General features: G+C 43.2%; 1 protein-coding gene and 1 long non-coding RNA gene across 13 annotated transcripts in view; one reads left to right on the top strand and one right to left on the bottom strand.

The window, feature by feature from the left end:
* Tnr (tenascin R) overlaps positions 1-20779 on the bottom strand; it is a 408001-nt gene that overhangs the window by 136462 nt on the left and 250760 nt on the right. The gene's annotated exons all lie outside the window — the stretch shown is intronic.
* Gm31348 overlaps positions 11185-20779 on the top strand; it is a 10695-nt gene continuing 1100 nt past the window's right edge. For both annotated transcript variants that reach the window (XR_001779507.2, XR_001779508.2), the window contains exons 1-4: positions 11185-11492; positions 18676-18809; positions 20042-20117; positions 20587-20707. This is a non-coding gene — a long non-coding RNA (predicted gene, 31348). The remainder of the gene's footprint in view (positions 11493-18675; positions 18810-20041; positions 20118-20586; positions 20708-20779) is intronic.

The following is a 20779-nucleotide window of genomic DNA, read 5'->3' as shown; positions in this document are numbered from 1 at the left end:
CAAAGGCATAGAGAGTGGCCTAGAGTCTATAGTGATCCAAGCAACAGATGATCAGCTGCTGCAGGGTAGAAAAACTAAAGTATGTATGCATTGATCATTGATGATGGACAGAGTATAGGTGAAGCAGGGATGACTGGGAGATTTTCAACCAAGATGATAGTGTGATTTTTTTTGAAAGAAAACTATGAGAAGCACTACACTTGGAGAAATGAGACTGTGAAAAGTGAGTTTGAAGCTGGATATCTTGCATCCATGGAGATGTCTAATTAATAAGCATCCAGCCTGTGGATTTGGAACTGGGAAAGAAGCTCAGACCTAAGAGGCAGCAACATAAATTCATGGGAATGGACTAGATCATTAAAAAACTGTACAGAGTGAGAAGAAAAGAAGGCAGAAGATGAAGCAGGGGTAAAGCCATCAATACACAAAGGGCTATGAGAGGAAGACAGGACAGAACAAGAGTGATGGAGAGGTCAAAGGAGAATACACACAGAGGGACTTTATAGATGTCAGTAGAAGACATGTGCCTTCTCTGGATGCCCCTGGTGTGCTAGGTCTCCTTCCAACACAGGATGAGTCTCTGTGTTTTGTGGTGGGTCACTGACCTGTTTGTCCATTAGTTGCTGCATTCTGACAGTTGGTAGCCACTGCTTCTGCTGCCTTAAAATGTCATACAGGGCTGGGAACAAGATGAGAGTGTACTGGTTTTGGTCAGTCTCTGAATAAGAACTCAGCCAGGTAAAATATGGAGGAACAATTAGACACACTGGGAGTTTTGGGGCTCTCAACACGGTGGTGGGAGAAACTGCAGGACCATCCCAGGGTAGATCTCTACGGTCAGGAAAAGGAGGCTGATTGTGATTGTGACTCACTGATGTGGGCTGATGCCTCAGAATCAGGCAGCAGAGAGAGAAAGGCAGTAGATACGCCACTAAAGGGAAACAGAAGAACTGTCTCACAAGTCTGAAGACTGGCTAATGGATTGTTTTGAGTAATGAATTCCTTTATGTCCTTCCTGCTTATCTTCGTATTGTTAAGAAACAAAACAAAACAAAACAAAAAAAAAAGCCCTTCATTTAGGTCCTTTATCGATCTGGTGGATGCCTCAGTCTGTGCATGTTGCTATATTCATAATTTGTGTTATGTGTTGATTTGTGATTATAGGAGATACTTGTTATCTGGAGGCATGGTACCTTCAATGAAACAGGCCGGGAGTGCTCTGAGTTCCATTCTGTGTCTGATTTCTAACACCAGCACCAGTTTAGCTCATGGTGAACTGGCACCAGAGAAGCCTGCTGTGGCAATCTCCAGTTTTGGCTCTGTACTGAGGATGTGAGGGCATGTTAAGACAGGATGAAAAGACAAAAAGATAAAGAGTAAACATAGAGAATATAGTAGTGATGGGAAAGGTGAATATTTTAAAATAAGCAGCGGTCCTGGACTGACACTGTTTGGGCAGGATTAGCTCCCAGCACTTAAACCTTATGCACTCCTCTGGAGTTGTTATATTGCAGCCAGCAGGAATCCTAGTGAGGATTGTCTGATTGACTGTTGGAAGACAAGCCACAACTCCATTTCAGGCTGTCTAAACCCCAGGAACACAATTTTTTCATCCAGCCTCTTTTCCCAGCTGCCAAGTATATTTTCCTCTTGCTTTCATCACATATATGATTTCTGCTTTTAGCCACATGGTAACAAAAACATACATAATACATACATGATACATACATACATACACATCCATATGTACATATACTACTACTACTACTACTACTACTAGTACTACTATTCACCAGCAGACTTACACACACACACACACACATACTACTACTACTACTACTACTACTACTACTACTACTATTCACCAGCACACTTACACACACACACACACACACACACACACACACACACACACACTACTACTACTACTACTACTACTACTACTACTACTATTCACCAGCAGACTTACACACACACACACACACACACACACACACACACACATACTACTACTACTACTACTACTATTCACCAGCAGACTTACACACACACACACACACACACACACACACACACACACACACACACATACTACTACTACTACTACTACTACTATTCACCAGCAGACTTACACACACACACACACACACACACACACACACACACACACACACACACACATACTACTACTACTACTACTACTACTATTCACCAGCAGACCTCCGAAGTGACTCTCAGCGCTCATCCTGAATCAGTGCTAGTTCCCATGATGGGAAAAATGTTTCAAGATGAGCTGTTGCTAAGATATGGAAGAACACATATTTCTCCTGGGGAATGGAAGTTCCAGGTTGGACAAAGCAAGAATACATCAGTATTGACCTTCTAGTGATGGAGGAAGGAGAAAGGCATCTGTAGAGTATTGGAAAAAGGTATAAAAGGCCTTGGAAAGAGTATTTGATTGGCTTCTACCCCTTGCCTGGTCCTACCATCAACCCTACTGGGTAGCCATAGTGATGCTGGAGGGATAAGGCTGAGGGGTTTTGCCTTTGATTCTGCTTCCCTTTTATGTGTGAGCAGCTAACAGAGTGAGAAACTGTGCTCTTTAATGTACAGTCTACCCGAAAAGATCAATGGCAGCTTAACACGCATTTCTGTCTAATATTCACTTTGGCAGGTCTTTGTAATAAAAATGCTGGTTTTAATGAAGTGTATTAAAATGAGGAGATTCATAGCCAGCCTGTATGCTTTTATCACTATTGCCTCCCCTTGAGCTGTCACCGTATAAGCTGGTCTGTGGAAGTAAGAAAGAAGTATGTCATTTTAGGAATCACAAATAAAAAAAAACTTACCTATTTGTGAAAGGATCTGTGTTACTAATGGACATTATTCAATGTTTCTACAAGATGAGGGCTTTTCAGAGGTATGTCATGGGGACAATTGCACTGTGAATCAAGTGGGTGCAGACAATGGGGAGAATGTAATAGTTAAGAACTGATTCTACTTTCTTATGTGAAAATCCTGATCCCAAGGACCCTGGTATGAAATCATCTATGGATACTAAGACTACCAAGAGGTGAGTAACTGAAAACTGGGCCTCTGGTCTGGGTGCTAATATAATATGGTTGGTGCCTTTGTGAGAGGAAGACATTAGAACACTAAAAGGTGTTCTAACACCCAGGGTGTGTGTGTGCACAGAGAAAGTTGTTTATGTGAGAAGACAACAAGATGGCGTGGCGGTCATCTACAAATCACAGAGAGAGGCTGTAAGTAAATGAATTTCTGTTGTTTAAGCTACCAAGTCTGTAGTCATTTGTTGTGGCAACAAATTATCCAAAGATACGAAGTTTGAGATTGGAGAGAAGGATTCTGAGTTCATTCTTTGGGAGTTAAAATGAGTCAATGGTGTGGGAGGTCAGTTTACAGCTAGGTTTGTCCTAAGATGAGGTTTATGAGGGCGTCTGGAAACTTATAGAAGGTAGAGAATGAGGTGGATGACTGAGTTGAATTCTATCTTTAAATGCCAAAAATGATGGCACTGATAAGAAAGGATATATGTTAGACTCGGCTGTGTGGGTGAGCTGTGCTCACAATCACAGGCCAGGTGATGAACAAGAAGAGGGGCCCAGATGTTACATGTTGAATGGAAGAATTAGCCGAGATGCGACATTGGAACCCCGGCTCTACTGTTGAATAATCACTGGCTTCTCTGGGTTTAGGGTTTTTGCTGTTCAGTGGTAGGAGATGCAGTACTTACTCCATCGACAAGTACAAAGATTAAATTAGTTATGCTTCTAAGTGAACAGAGCAACAAGATCTTCCTAGTAACTCTGAAAGAGAATTGAGAGTCCCTGTCTTGTTAGGGTTTTATTGCTGTGAAGGGACAGTATGACCACAACAACTCTTATAAAGGAAAAGCATTGAACTGAGGCTGGCTTATATTTTCAGAGGTTTGCTCCATTGTCATTGTGGGTAATACGGTTATATGCAGATAAACATGGGGTTGGAGAAGGCGCTAAGAGTTCTATGTCTTGATCCCAAGGAAGCAAGAAGTTAGCTAAATCACTTCCTCCAACAAGACCACATCTACTCCAACAAAACTGCACCTTTTAATATTGCCATAGGCCTATGAGGGCCATTTTATTTAAACTACCTCAGTCCCCCAAAATGTTCCCATTCTACCTATGATCAGAAAATGAAACATGTTTCTACCCAACTCAGTCTTCACTGGTCAGTAAACTTTGGAGAACCTAAGACATAATGAGGACATTGAATTCATCTAAAGATTAAACTAGCAATTCCTCCAGGGTAGCTAGGCGCCCCTAAACCTCTAGAGTCCCTTAACAAAAATGACATTTTAAGGAACAAGCTATCTCTTTTAGAAAGGGGGCATTAAAGTCAATGGTGTAAAGATGTCTGTCAAGGTAAGAGTCAGTCAGGAGGACCAGAGCAGCCCAAAGAAAGAATCCTGCAAATGCCACATTAACTTCCCCAATGGCCTGAAATTCAACACACCTATGTCTGCTGACCTGCTATATTGCTCTCACTTGACCCCTCCATGAGGCAATGCAAACAGCAATCAATAATCCCTGATGACCATATAACTGTCCTCTAGAGTCTGAAGCAGCATAGGATGTGCATGACCACTGGGTAGGCTGATCTCAGGAAAGCAGTCAGTTTACCATCTACAGAATGGTCTTCTAGTGCCCAGCATGCCATATTGCCCAAAGAGCCAGGTAGATGATGTGTGCCCAATGGCTTACTAGTTCCCAACACTCCCTAGGCTTCTGTTTTGCTTTCGAGAGGAATAGTGATAGAATGTAGGTGGCTTTGGTGACCCTCAGCCTGTTTCTCTGTCTCTACTTTTTAACTCTTCTGAGAATCTGATGCACAATTTCCCATGACTTCTTTCTGCTCAGGGACCTCCAATGTCTGCCTCAGAGGGCTGCCCTCTTCCCTTTAGGTTGTCTGAATATATATATAAGCTCACATATGCCATTCCTACTAATAACATTTTCTCTTCCAGCTTCTGTGTAAGAGGAGACATGCCATTTTCATATGTTTCACACACACTCGCAGGAACCCGCTTAGTTCAGTCTGCACTTCCTCCTCAGCTTCCCAGAGCTGCGCCCCCTTGGGCACAGAACACCCTCAGCAGTCTATATTCCATAGTTCTTCCTGGATTTGCTGCCACGTGGATTCATTTACCTGTCAACCGACTTCTGCAGAAGCACTGGCAGGCAGTTGTGTACAACTTGTCTTCTGTAAGGTTACATAGAAGGTGACACATTCTATGTACCCTAAGTGGTGGCCCTGCGGGGAGTTTGAACCCTGGGAGCTCAGGATGAGGGAGAGGGCAGCAGAGTAACAACTGTTGGTCTTTAGAGACCAACAAGAGCACCAGGCAGGCATCTGTTCTCTAGGCCTAGGAAGAAACTGAAGCCTCTATTAGAGAAGTAGAGTTCCTTCTCTTAACTGCATTTTAAGGAGAGTATAATGGAAAGGTAGGACTTCATGGCAGAGAAGAGCTGAAAGAATGGCTTTTAAATGTTTCTGTATTTTGGCATTACTGTATCAAAATATAAGTGAAAAAAATCTGTGAGGATAAACGAGATAATAATAACCATGGGTTATTCTTAGTTCCAGGGAGGAAAAGCACCATATAGATTTGAGGTGTTATTATCATATGTGTGTGTATATATATAATATCTGTATATTTATTCATAGTGAAGCTCACATATGCCATTCCTATTAATAACATTTTCTTTCCCAGCTTCCGTGTAAGAGGAGATATGCCATTTTCATATGTTCCACGCACACTCGCAGGAACCTGCTTAGAATATTTTTGCTGATGAAATTTCCTGGGTTGTAAGATTTATCTTTTTGAAGAGCTTGCTTTCCATAACCCCACATGGAGAGTTGTGCTTTTACCTCTCATTACGATGCCATCTCCAAGCAGATTTTTGTGTCAACTGCTTATCTTAAGCATTAGCCAATTTCTTGTCATTTGTATTGTTTGTAAAGAGCTGGACATACATAGCATTTTGCTGGTACACAGGGGACCTAGTTCCCTGCCCTGTGGAGTATGCCATCTAATGAAAACAGACAAGCCCAGCACACTAGAAGTCATACAAATATAAAATCTAGAAATATGTTTTGGGTTTGGGAATCAAGTAAGGCCAGGTAGGGCTTAGACAGAAGATATGAAAACAAAAGGAAATGTTTGGAAGGAAATTAGATGGGGGAACACACACACCACACTCTTGTCAGTTCCTATACAATTACAAGGTTGTGTTTTTTACACAATCCCTGCCCCTTCCCCCCATCTTAGAATGTTTCAGGCTTCCTGCAAAGCCTTCTAGCATCCTCATTGATCATCCACAATAATGGGGATAGGCCCTGTCAGTGTGGATTTTTGCAAAGCAAGTGTTTAATCTCCAGTTGGACTCCTCTGCCACCCAGCATGCTTCTGGGTGGCTGTCTGTCTCTGCTGGCACTTGTGGGGTGTTCAAGGAATGCAAATTTGCTTCACTATTACTGATAGCAAAGTGGCATAATAGGAGGATTAAAGGTGCTGCAGAGAGAAGGGCATGCATTTCATCCTAGAACTAAAAATAAACCTTTTGGAGTTATTCGTGATGGCTCCCCTGGATTTTGCACTTCCCTGGCACTTCTCAGTAGGGTGGGTGATTGGATGCTCCCAGCTTAATTTATATACACAGGCCTACGCAGCTTTTAGGTGAGAAAGCTTGCACTCCAACTTTCAATACGTGTGCACACATTGTCCAGATGGAGCCATGTAAGAATGAGAAGAAGAGAAAAAGGAGAGGAATGGGGGTGAGGGAGTGGAGCAGACCCAACACAGGTGGATAAATTTAGAAGGGGAAGCAGAAAGCAACCAAGAGGAACAGTAGCCTATGCAAACACGGACTTGTGATCTGGACTTGAGCAAAGCACTGAAGTTCTCTATGCTTCAGTTTTCCTGCCTAATTATGTATTTCACGATCACCCAATTGCCTCTTAGACTGTAGCTGAAGGGTAGAGCAGGTCCCTCCTGGCAACAGGTTCCTCCAACCCACAAGGTGGTATTTCCAGGTAGAGCCTAGCTGCTTAATCTCTACTTAGATGCTCCATGGGGTCTTTTGCTCCTCCCCAGGGATTTTAACCCTAGCCACTGGGTACCCAGATCTATCTCTTCAATTCTGTGATCACCACGAGCTCCTACTGCACGTGGGCTCCCGATAGGCAGACTTCTTCAGGCTTCATACTAGACCCACGTGTTTCTGCCTACGTGCTTTTGTTGGTTGCCAGCTACGGATCCACATTCTGGCTTGTACTCTCAGGGTGTCCGGGTGCCGTGGCACACCAGGCTGGAAGGATGAGATGGACCCTGGAAAGAGTGTGGGGATGAAAGGTAGGGGGCGGGGCTGGGGAGAAAGCCTTCTCTGATTATCTTCAGTGAGACTGCTTGTATATATACACTTTATTGAGGTAGACAAAGCTACATATGAACCTTGGAGTGTGGGGAGGAATTTTCAGGGTGAATATAAATCATTGGCTAGGGTTTTTTGCTTTTTTGTTTTTTTAGATATTTTCTTTACTTACATTTCAAGTGTTATCCCCTTCCCTGGTTTCCCTTCCGAAAACCCCCATCCCATCAACCGTCCCCCTGCTCACCAACCCATCCACTCCAGTTTCCCTGTCCTGGCATTCTCCTACACTGGGGCATCGAGCCTTCACAAGACCAAGGGCCTCTCCTCCCATTAATGTCTGACAAGGCCATCCTCTGCTACATATGCAGCTGAGCCATGGGTCCCTTCATGTGTACTCTTTGGTTGGTGGTTTAGTCCCTAGGAGCTCTGGGGGTACTGGTTGGTTCATATTGTTGTTCCTTAGCTCCTCCATTAGGGACCCTGTACTCAGTCCAGTGGTTGGCTGAAAGCATCCACCTCTGTATTTGTTAGTCACTGGAGACAGCTATATCAAGCTCCTATCAGCAAGCTCTTGTTGCCATTCATAATAGTGTCTGAGTTTGTTAACTGTATATGAAATGGATCCCCAGGTGGGGCAGTCTCTGGATGGTCATTCCTTCAGTCTCTGCTCCAAGCTTTGTCTCTGTATCTCCTCCCAGGGGTATTTTGTTCTTCCTTCTAAGAAGAACTGAAGTATCCACACTTTGGTCTTCCTTCTTCTTGAGCTTGATATTTTCTGTGAATTGTTTCTTGGGTATTCCAAGCTTCTGGGCTAATATCCACTTATCAGAGAGTACATACCACATATGTTCTTTTGTGATTGGGTTACCTCACTCAGGATTTGCCTAAGTATTTAATGAATTCATTGTTTTTAAAAGCTTCATTGGCTAAAGAAACATGAATGCTTCACTTCTATGGGAAGGCATTCCAGGAATTTCAGTTACTTGCTGGGCACATTCTTATGGAGGTGGGCGGAAGGAAATTGAACATAGGTCTACCCAGGACTATGTGACCTTCCTCAGGTAGAGGGTATGGGGTCCAGGTCCCCAGATAAAGTCAGAGATGGGGAAGCCCTGTTGGACAAGGGAGTCTGCCATCTTGCCATGAGCTCAGAGGAGCTATGCAGACATGATAGAAGACTGCAACCTTAAGTAGCAGGGTTTCCTAACAGCCCCGCCCTGCCCTTGATTCCCAGCTAAATCAGAAGCCCTGCTCCTGCCTAGTATTTGTCTCCTCTAAAGAGGCAGAGTCTGAGGTGTAGGTTTCTCTGGGCATGCATGGGCTGACCCTCAGAGGCAGTACTGAGGTGGGGTCTGCTAGCACGTAATTTAACCAGCAGCACCACTACCATCATAGTAGTAGGGGTCTGTGGTGTGGAGGGCTGGTGAGGAGAGAAAATGCAGCCATTCCTATGAGTAAGGCCTCCCTCTATGCTTGACTAGTTCATATAGCTATAGTGTCTCTTTCCCCTTCTCCAGATGCTGTAACACATCCAAGGTCCCTTACTGAATACTGGTATCGTGCCATTTAGACTTTCAGTCATCAGAATCAGAAGATAAATAAACTTCTTTGTTTATAAAGTCACAAGGCTTCAGTATTTTTGTATAGCAACACAACATGGACTAAGACATCTTCTGATATGCTTTGTGACTAGAGGGTTCATTTGAAAACACTCCCAGCTGCTGCAAATAGATACATTTTCCAGTCATTTCTGATCCGTATTATAAGGCTTGTTAATTTTGGAAGCAGCATCCTCATTGACAAATATCTCTTAATCCCAATGGATAGGATTCTGGTGAGATTCTAGAGAGGGAATGTATTCCTTTTATCTTTGCGCTCATCATCATCATCATCAGAAGGTCTAGTGGTCACAGCAGCCAGTAGACCATGTCGGGGAAGAGCAGGCAGGCTTGGTCACAGGTACTCATCTGCTCATGTGGACTACAGTCCCTTGGGGCCCTTTTCCTGAGCTTCTTCACAGTGGCACCAGGACTGACATCGACCTGTGGACTTCCACTCATGTTTGGATCAATCTTCAGCCTATTCTCCTGTTGCATGGGCAGGACTTGAAGTGCCCTCAAGGCTGTGCCCATGAATGAAACTGAGTCATCAGTGCCATTCAACTGCCCCAGAGAATACAGTGCATGGAAGGAAGTGTTGAGTGTGAGTCCTGAGTGTGGGAGCTGAGCTGCCTCCACGGCCCTCATGGGTTCTGTAAAGTTTGCTCCACCTTTGCATCAGAGTGTTAGACTAATGCTCATATTCTGCCTAGCCCCTTGCTGAGTATTGCACAGGACATCATAGAACCCTGTGCTAACCAATAATTCAGAGAGGAGTTCAGCCCACCGGAAGAGTTCCCAGTAACCAACTGATTTCTGAAGAGCTAGACAAGAAGATCTTGCAGGCTCCCAGAACAAAGAAATGATGAGATAGAAGTGAGAATTACCCCATCTGATCAGTAGACACTGTGTATGAATGGATTGCTATACCCCCTAAAGTGTGCAGTTATTAAATCTTAATTAAAAATTAAATTCAACTACATTTAAAAAATCATTCTGGTAAATGAGTTTGAACCCAGAGCTCATCCCTAAAGCACTGTTATACTGTCTTCTCTCTGATGTCCCTCTTTTCTCCAATGTCTAGTATTCCAATTATCCTTTCCCACACCCTTGAATCTCATTGTAGTACCTTATGCTGTGACAAGGAAAACCTTAGGCCATTTCTATTAGTGCATTTCTGCTAGTCCATCAGCTCAAACTCACATGGTCCTGTATTTGTTCACCCCAAGGTTGCTTCTTTCTGGTATATTAAATCAATCTCTGATATAGTGCTAATGATTGTTAAGGAATGTTCTTCCTTGAGCTGAAAAATCCTCTGTACTGTCCTGTGGACAACCTTACTACCAGGAAAATGGGATTTGCAAATTTAAGGCATTGTGTCTGGACCACTGAAGTTGGAGATCCATCCCATAATCAGCTTCCAAATGCTGACACCATTGCATACACTAGCAAGATTTTGCTTTAAGGCATTGTGTCTGGACCACTGAAGTTGGAGATCCATCCCATAATCAGCTTCCAAACGCTGACACCATTGCATACACTAGCAAGATTTTGCTGAAAGGACCCAGATATAGCTGTCTTTTGTGAGACTATGCTGGGGCCTAGCAAACACAGAAATGGATGTTCACAGTCAGCTATTGGATGGATCACAGGGCCCCCAATGGAGGAGCTAGAGAAAGTAACCAAGGAGCTAAAGGGGTCTGCAACCCTATAGGTGGAACAACAATATGAACTAACCGGTACCCCGGAGCTCTTGACTCTAGCTGCATATGTATCAGAAGATGGCCTAGTCAGCCATCAGTGGATAGAGAGGCCCCTTGGTCATGCAAACTTTATATGCCTCAGTACAGGGGAACGCCAGGGCCAAGAAGTGGGAGTGGGAGGGTGGGGGAGTGGGTGGGGGGAGCGTGTGGGGGACTTTTGGGATAGCATTGGAAATGTAACTGAAATAAATACCTAATTTAAAAAAAAGTATCAATGCGTTTATAAAATTTTTACTTACACAAATGTATGTGTATATGATGTATATGTATATGATGTATATGTATAAATAGGCAGAATAAGGACCCATCTTCATAATATTCTCCACTCTGCTAATCAATAAATGTTTTTATGCTTCAGAGTAAAAAAAAGAATCTGGCAATACAGGACCTGGGCAGTAGGGGCCGCTGTTCACATTTGCCCACACCCATGGTAGGGCGAATCACAGAGGGAAGCGCCTGAACATGGAAAATCCTGGCTCTGAGATGAACATCAGGGTGCTTCTCATTAACCCCATTTAGAGGGGTTTGCCGGCACAGATGAGCAATTGCTCTCCGTGGGTTGGAGAGAAGACTGAAGGTTTCCTCAGGCCTTAGAGGAGCAGTATACAGAAGACCTGCACAACAAATGATATACAATTCAGTATATCTATTAGGCAAGAGCCTGGCCAAAGTTTCTACTAATGGGTGCCTCCAATGGAGAGGTAGGTGGCTGAGTAGGGTGGAGGGTGGCTATTTGCTACATGTTCTTTGGCACATCTTTCAGATGGAGTGCAGTTAGATGACAGTGTTCTAAACCACCTTGAAGTTTCTACCATTTACTATGGCGGTTCAGGCAGACATCAGTGAGCCAGGATTAATTCAAAACATTTGCAAGGAGCAAGCATGCTCTTCCACCTCAAAAGTACTGTCCTACTGATCCTGTTGGGAATGGGACTATGTCTGTCTTGTGTGACATTCCTCTGTATTAGGGCCAACTGACCTGTCTGGCACAGCCTACCTTCCAACCCTTCTCTACTCGAGGGTCTCCTGCTGTGCGGGAAAGAGCCCAAAACAAACATGGAAGTTTCAGCATCACACACCAACAGTGAAGGGTTTGTTGTTCGTCATATATGTTGTGACCTCTTTAGGGACAATAGCTATTGTGTTTTGTTCATCCTTGGGGGCCAGTGCTGGGTAAAGGAGCAGCCATCAACACCTGTCTGATTAGTGGAAGAATTGATGAATGATGTGCAGTGGGGTGTCCTGTGGTGATCTCAAGGAGCAGCTACAATGAACAAGGTAGAACTGGTCTGGTATTCAACTGTCACATTGCTTATGTCTCCCAGATAGAGGAAGGCTGAAGGAGAGGAAAGAGCTTTCCTCACACTAGTTCTGTTGCCTTTGCTCCGACAGCTGGAGGCAACGGACCCTTCATTCCTGTCCTAATATAACAAACCACAGTGAGTTTTACTCCTGTTTGTTTTGGGCTTATGCATGCACAACAGGGGACCCTTAACGGCTATCCAACTTGTGCCTTATTAAATTTAGCAAGATAAAATGAATTGCACGAATCATAAGTTTATATGTTGCTGTAGGCTAATGAGGAAAATGCTGATTAAAGTTTACTCAACAAAGAACAGTAGCACTTTTCCTTGAGCCTGTGAAACCTAAGAGCATGCTGAGATGACACAGCAAGAACAGAAGTGTCTAGAACCACGCTTAGCATGTGTTAGCTGGGTGTATGAATGAATGAACTAGCTAGGAACCAGGCATTCAATGAAGCTTCCTCTGCTCCCTTCATAATTGATTGTAGAGTCAAATACAGTAGAAATTCTCTAAGGTTCAATAAATTATGGTGTTAGCACCAAGGCAGCTCAAAGCCTGTTGTTCTCTGTTGGCCCTGTATATGCACCAACACAGCTGAGAGAGATACAAGGGACTAACCTGACTGAGGCCTTCCATTCCACACTCTCCTGTAGAAACCTTCCAGTCGGCTTTACAGATCACATTTTGTTTTCTCCCATGAGAAGAGAAAGAGGATAATTGTTTTGAACTGAGTTAAGGATTACCCGTGACTCAACTCCTTTGGGACTCATTTCACACTCACCCCCAAGCATTTCATAAACACTTTGCAGAGGGAAGGGGCTAAGTTCAATGATGACCCTCAAAGGCCTTGCAGTCCACCAAAGAAGTAGGCAGATCAGATTTAAAAAACAATAGCCACAGTGACTGTTACCAGAGAGTATGCAGGGAAGGGATACTTGATCTGCACTGGCTCAGGTGAGAGGTTGCTGAGAAAGAGACTTTCAGTAGTTAAAGAAAGGGAGAGAGAGACTGGGCTGAGTCTTGGGATGAGTTTAAAGCCTATTTTAGGGGTCCTATAAGAATGTTGTGAGGCAGGGAAAGGAGCCCTGGAATGGGAGGTTCACTTGTAAAGGACTAGAGGCCTGTTCACAGGTTTGCACATCAGTGTGGCTAGCACACAGCAGGCAAGAGTAGGTGTTGGGTAAATATCCCAGGCTAAAGAAAGAAGGGGTGAGCTGGCATTTAGGGTTCATCTGGTAGGACTTCATGATGTAGGATCCCAAATTTAGAGACCCCCACTCTAGTCCAGGAACAGGAAGCACCCACGAACACAAGAATCCTCTCTTGTTGCAAGACGCACGAGGTTTTATTGGCAGAGCTCTGGGCTGACAGGTACCTCGTGCAGGAGGCAGGGGAGTCGGCCCTGAGGCTCGTAAGCTAGGGGTTTTTAAAGAAGCAAAGGAATTTGACAAAGGCACGGGATTGATTCATTAACAGAAAGATTACATGTCAGCAAAAAGGGGCATCAGAGCTTTGTTCCGGTGGGCTTGGGGCTTATCTTTGTTCACATAACAACCAGTTGATGTATATGACTTTACTCGGTGCCAAGGGGTAACAGAAAGGAGATTCCGGCCAGATGGTGTGAACTTTAGATAAGATGACCCTGCCTTTCCTCGGATTGAGGGGAGATTCCGGTCAGATGGTGTTAGCTTAGATAATGTAGCCCCATTTGTCCTTGAATACCTTTTCATCTTTATGGCCAAGATATTCTTAGGAATGCCTTATCAACAGCCCTGCCTTGGCATGCCTGGGGGCTTGTTCTGCTTTGTTCTCAGTCCCAGATCGGGGCTGTGGGCTCCTAAACAAGTTACAATATTTCATCTTCCTTCAATGACTGATGGAAAGGTGATGCTATCAGATTTAATTCTCTGTACCCAGATGAGCAATGTTAGGATGATGAAGTTTGAAGCTGAGGGTCAAGGCAGCTAGATATGGCAGATATGTGTTCTTTGCTACGTACTCAATTCTCAAGCTATGGGCTCCTGGTCCTGCCTTTGGGCTGTCAAGTGCACTCTACCTACTGAGGTGGTTGTCTATGCTGAACACACATGGCTGTCAGGGGTTTTCTGCAGGTTCCCAGGGCTCTTTCCTATCTCAACCCTTTTCCTATGGGAACTTCACTGGCCTGTGAGCCCCCAAAGCAGTGGTTATCAGCCTTCCTAATGCTGCGACCCTTTAATACATTTCCTCATATTGTGGTGAACCCCAACTATAAAATTATTTTGTTGCTACTTTATGGCTGTAATTTTGCTATCATAATGAATCATAATGGAAAAAAATCTGCATTTCCCAGTGTTCTTAGTCAGATCTAGTGAAAGGGTCTTTTGACTCCCAAAGGGACCCACAGGTTGAGAACCATTGCCCTAACGGGCACTCATCTCACTCATTTTATTCAAATATATGTTAAAGATACTTGAGAAATAAGCACATTACTCAAATAAATGAACAGGTAGACAGATGTGTGAAGTCTCTTCCTTTCCTCGAAGATTTGTTTATCTATTGGTCAAATGAAGTCGACCTCAATGCTTCCTTTCTCATCAGGAAACTTTCCCCTCAACTGTCTAAAACCCACAAGTGTACCGAGTGTACCGCTTATCCTCCATCTTGCCCCACACACCCTCTCTACCCATGTACTTCTCCTCTGTCTAGTCCTCTCTCTGTTCCTGACTGCACGAATCTCTCCTGCCAGTTTGTCATTCTATCTCTTTTTTTTTTCCTCTTGGTTTTCTAGCTGGTGATTTCCCTTCCCACCTCTCCACTCCCTTTCCTGTTTTGGGCTTACCTCCCCTTGCCTGTGCCTTCCTTCTTCCCTGTTCTAGCCCTCACAATTCCCTGTTTTCTTTCTGTTGAGCCTTCCTTCCCTTCTTCAATTGTTTCTATCTTAATGATGTTTCCACTAAGCTCATTTCCTGCTTGGCCTTTTGCTCCAGGCACTTGGTTCTAACTGACCTCCAGACTCTGTTCTCCATTTATCTGGGACAGAACAAATTGAAGATGATAATGGCCTTGGTGCTGTTTCATCAGATAAAGGCATAGAGATGTAGAGGGTGTCTTTGAAGGGACTGGCAGGTCAGTAGGAAGGAAGGAGGAACACCACGTGGTTCATCACAGAGAATTCTCTGCTCTGTGAGGAAACTTCAGAGGCTATGTGAGCATATGATGAGCATCTGGAACTGTTCCTTCCAGGAAAATAATATATCAGAAGGCAGAAAAATAATTACGTTTCCCTCAATGATCCCAGCAAAGATGTTTGCTCTCCTAAAGGACCTCAAGGCACTCATAAAACTAGGAAAACTAAGTTAAGTGCTTTTTATTAAACCATTAAGAGATTTTATTCAGCTAAGACAAATGTCTTCACTGAAGGATACAGAGTTTGATAGTATAGAAAATACCCAGATGAAAACTTGTCTGAATAAATTAGACGGATGCATTTGGCATTCAGGGCTCTAAGAGTCTGATTTCCTCCTTCAGTCTCAACCTGCCAACCAAGGAGTATTCTACGGAGGCTGACTCACTGACTTGGAGCTGAGTGGGCTGCAGAGAGGAGAGAGGTCTGGATAACACTGGAAGTTACCCTAATTACAGATGGCTTTGGGGACAGGATGTAAATAGCAAGGAATTAATTTTCTTTCTTTGAGCGTACCAGTCTTCCAGATTCATCTAACTTCTTCATTTCAGAGGCTGAGAAGCAGCCCAAGGATGACCTAGAGCCTTAGAAAGGAGGGTGGCTTGGAGAGGGGCAGTGAGAATGGGAGGTCTCACATCCACAACAGGACCTTCACATCTCCGTATGGCCACAAGATCCTACCAGACCTGCTAGATCCTCTCCAATCCCCTGTCTCACCACCATGTTTTCAAGATGGAAAAGGAACTGGTTATGAGAATCACGTGTGCCCAGGGATTTAGTACAATAATGTTTATTTATAAGGAATAAAATTGAGTTGGGCAGGCACTGTGAGCTTGCAGCAGCTCAGACTTACTAAGTAACAGCTAACATGTATTGGGTATTTACCATGTGTCAGGCACCTTGCCAAGCATCTTACATATATATGTATATTTTACTCTCACGAAAGTTGTATGAGGGACATACTATCATGTACTATACATATCATGGTTATCTTTTTGATGGAACTCAGATTTATAGAGACAATTTAAACCATTCATGGCCACTCTAATGGCCTTTCTAGCATCTCTCCCTTAGGGAACTGCCTGCCTTCTTTCTGGGAACTTTCCTTTCCCATGTGTGTGTGTGTGTGTGTGTGTGTGTGTGTGTGTGTGCGTGTGTGTGTGTGTTGTGTGTTGCATGTATGCATATGTGTGTGCTTTCCTTCTCCCCACCACCGGGGGTTGGGGGGGGAGATAGCAAGATTAGGCTAAAATCAAATCAGGGACGAGTTGAAGGTTGGTGGCAGCCATACTTATCACAGGACCTGAAAGAATGAAGACCTTACCCTCTTGTGAAGAGGTTGAAAAAGAGTCACAGGCTCAGACTACCCTGATAGCCTTCAAGTCCTAGTGGCTGTAGAAGCTCTAGATTTTTTTCTTTAAAAATTAAAAATTTACACATTTATTTATTTAGTATTTATTTACTTGTGTGTGTGTGTGTGTGTGTGTGTGTGTGTGTATACTTGTGCTTGTGTGTGTGTGTGTGTGTGTGTGTGTGTGTAGGTCAGAGAACATTTTTGGAAGTCAGTTTTTCCTATCATGGGTCCCAGGGATTAAACTCAGGTTAACAGTCTTGCTGGCAGTCACTTTATGCACTGAGTCCTCTTTCTAGCCCCGGAGGCCTAGTTTATTATTCTCGGTTCCATTAGGTCAGGAGGACACTTCTAAGAAAGACTTCTCTCTGCTTCTGCTACCTCTAATTCTCCTTTTAAGAGAGTGAGATAGCACAGGGAATACATACACAGGCCTTGTAACCCAACCACCTAATCTTAGCCAGAATGCCCGTAATTCATGTGGTGTGATATCAAGAAAGTTTTTCTCACAGTTCAACTCTATCTAGAAAATGGGAACAATAATTTCACTTCTTACCAAAACTTTTGTGAAACTGTTGTTGAAGTAAAAAGCACATAGTGTTGCCTACCTATGGTAAACTTCCAATGGAAAAACTATGCTTGCATGTTAATTGCTATTTCCCCTGATCACGCATAAAATCACAAGGTTTAGATTACAACTCTCTGATGGTACCCAGGCCTTTGAGTTTACCACTCACATGCCTATAAATGTTCCACCCTAAAAAGGGATGAAGTGTTGTGCAAGAGAGTGTGTAGATGCCTGTAAGTATGTGTGTGTGAGTCCTGGGGGGAGAGCACCAAGCTGTTTCCTAGCAGGCTTTGGATGATTAAAAAAAAAAAAAAGAGCTAATGACATCTTCACGAGACCTCAGTGAGCAGACTGCTATTCCGTGCAAACTGTGAGGTGAGATTCAGGAAAGCAGAGAGACAGATTGGTTTCTAAAAGGCTGGACTTCCAGTCTGTTGTAAGGAGCAGCCAGCACATGAGAGATCTATAAACGCTGGGAACATGCAGTGTGTCATGGGGGTGAGGCTCAGAGATGAATTAAGCAACAGGAACGAGCACTTTGCAGAACAAAGACGTTTTTATGTGATGTCAGAATCTGGAAATTCCCACGACTATTATTATTATTATTATTATTATTATTATTTTATGAGCAAAGTTAGATGGGAAGGAAGGTGGAGGATGAAATTAAATTTCTTAAAAGGATCGCCACCAAGGATTAAGTACTGGTTGGAAGAGGGGCTAGGAGGCAGATACGATTTGGGAGTGCAGTGAGGTGCAATGGAGGGGAATAGATTCAATACAACCCTGCCCAGTTTCTCTGCTGGGCTGGGAAATTGATTTAAGCAGAGCTGGGCAGGGGTCCTCAGAGGCTCTGCAGTCTTTGCCTGTGAGTTGTTTGAGTTGCTATTGGGCCCAGCTTCTAATGCTTCCCAGGCATCTTTCTCTCAGAAAGTCACCCAGATCAGAGCCCTGGTTATGGATCCTCAGTAAATCTGGTGCATGTGCCACTGAAAGGAAACCAATAGGGTGAATGAAATTCTAGGACTCTGCTTGCCACCCTGAGAAGCTGGTGAGTCACATGAGTGATAGAAAACAAGAATGGGGTGTGGTTGACATTTCTAGAAGCATGGGTAAGGCAAAGGCTATAGGGCAGGCTATTGTTATAATTTAGGTCTGATATGTGACCCCCCCCGAAATTCAAAATATAATGATTATTATATTTTGAATATACCATTATTTGGAGGTAGCAGCACCTTTAAAGGCTAGGGTCTGACTGAAGAATGTTAGGTCTTTAAGGAATAATCTTGAAGGGGGAATTACAAAGTTCCCCTCTCTGTTTCCTGGATGCAGCAGAGTGCACAGCTTCGTCTGTCATGTGTTATAACATGGTGTACGGCTGTCATGTGACTAACACAATGAGAAGGCGTAGAGCATTTGCAGACAAGGCCTGAGATAACAGAGAGTATGGCAAGAAAGACTAGAAAGCTTGACCTAAAAGTGTGTTTCTGTTTATAGGATTTGAAAACCTGAAGGGTAAACTGGCAAAGAGTAAGTCATGGCGACTGCATCCTGCACTGTAGAATGGGGAGCCATTGCTGGAAGGTTTGCAGGATTCTAGACACCTTTTAATGCTGAGAAGGTGGAAAGGGGTGAGTTTACTTTCCCTGCCAACTAGGTGGGCACATTGAGCTATGCCTAAAATGTTTAACAGTTTAAGGTCACCCAGTCCAAAGAAGGAACAGAACCCAGAACCATTTGGCTCTCTTATCTTCTTTGCTTGTGCATAACAAGTGTGTGTGTATAGCAGATATATATATATATATATATATATATATACACACACATATATATATATATACACACACACATATATATATATACACACACACATATATATACACACATATATACACACATACACATATATATGCATACACATACATATACATATATAATATATATACACATATATATGAATGTATATATGTATGTATGTAAATATATGTCAACTTTAACTAAAATAACTATGCATTTTTATTCTGTAGTATATACATTTCTCATAAACATAATAAATTAAAATATTAATATGCTTCTTCTTCCTTTTACAAAATCCTGCCAGCATTTCACCTTTTGACTTCTTTAACTACTTACCAGTAAGGAAGAGCAAGCTATGATGATTTATTCATTTTCACACATGAGGAAACAGGGCCCCAGAGCAGTAAAGCAATTCTCTCTCTCAGGATCACACCAGTTAGTGGGGGCACCCAGACCTCTGAGTTTAAATAATGTCCTTTCTAGCACAGCACAGGCATCTGAGTAATTATATCCAAACTCTTAGCCTAGCCTTTGAAACTAAGAATCTTCTCATTGGTTGGTTCCATGAATTATTAAAGGATTCTGTAAAGAAAGGCCAGTCATTTGGGGCTTAGAGCCATTGGTGGTAATCAGACAAGGGGCCCTAACCCAAGCCTCCTAGGAATAATTTCCATAACCAGCTTTGTTATCCTTATCAATGAACATCAGATTTCATCTAACTTTGGAGTTTAGGGGAAAAAGAAAGAAAAAGAAAACTTTTTGCCCATTTTTCCCCTTCTGGAGGAACCTGATTAGCTCAGTCTGTTGCATTAAGATGCTGTGTAGCTACTCTCATTTCCCGGAGTTATCTGGTGGTCCGATTGTGTAGGTAGTTCTGCAGCTGAGTTGAAGTTGCTCACATACAGCTGTGCACATCTGGCATGCAGATGTGTTTTCTGAAAGCATGGCTTGTTTACCACTTGATTTCTCTGGGGATGAATACAGAACAATTGTCCACTGTGTGAGAGGTGGTTGTCCTTGATGGGGGTGTTAACTTATTTCTAACATTTTTTTTCCTCTGACAAAGGCACTTTGGAAAAGATGATAGAAGATACGCACATAAAGTAAATGAGTGGTCCCAGGATTCCCATCCTCAAAAGCAGGTATGTGGACAGGCATGAGCTGGTTTTCAGACTTGAGAGAGTTTGGAATGTTAGTGATACAAAATCACATTCATGAATATTTATGAGTCAGCTAACTTGATGGATTGGGAATACTTATAAAAAAAAAAAAAACACAGTCAGGCATAGTGACGCAGGCATGTAACCCTGCAGCTCTGGAGGCTGAGGCAGGAGGATCACGAGTTCCAGGCTATCCTTGGTTATACAGCAAGACCCTGTTTCAAAAAAAAAATATCTCCTATGTCAGGAAGTCAGGGACCTTGGGAGTGAGGATGGAACAAGAGATATATTGGAGTGGAGATTTTTATAGTAAAGTGATTGTTATACCAAATTCATCGAACACTTTATGTAATTTTGGAAATTTCCATAATAAAACATTAAAAACAAAATCTGCTCTTACATATGGACCCCCAGAAGCAGGACTGAAATTTAAGTCTCTTGTTAATTCCAGGTACTGAGTGGCACTGAAGTGTGAAGCAAATCCAAGCAGCAAGCAGAACTGGAGTTGGTCAAGCCATCCAGGGGGCAAAGGAGAGGGACAGAAAGAGAAGAGGCATGCCACAGATTGCCTGGTGGGTGCAAACCTTGCCTGTCATAAGGCAGCTGCCTGTTCTTCATGTACCACGAATATTTTCCCCTCTCTT

Source organism: Mus musculus, chromosome 1 (assembly GCF_000001635.26).
Source record: "Mus musculus strain C57BL/6J chromosome 1, GRCm38.p6 C57BL/6J".
Classification (NCBI taxonomy): domain Eukaryota; kingdom Metazoa; phylum Chordata; class Mammalia; order Rodentia; family Muridae; genus Mus; species Mus musculus.
The sequence above is the reverse complement of the archived record's forward strand: the minus strand, read 5'-3'. Positions and strand labels throughout refer to the sequence as shown.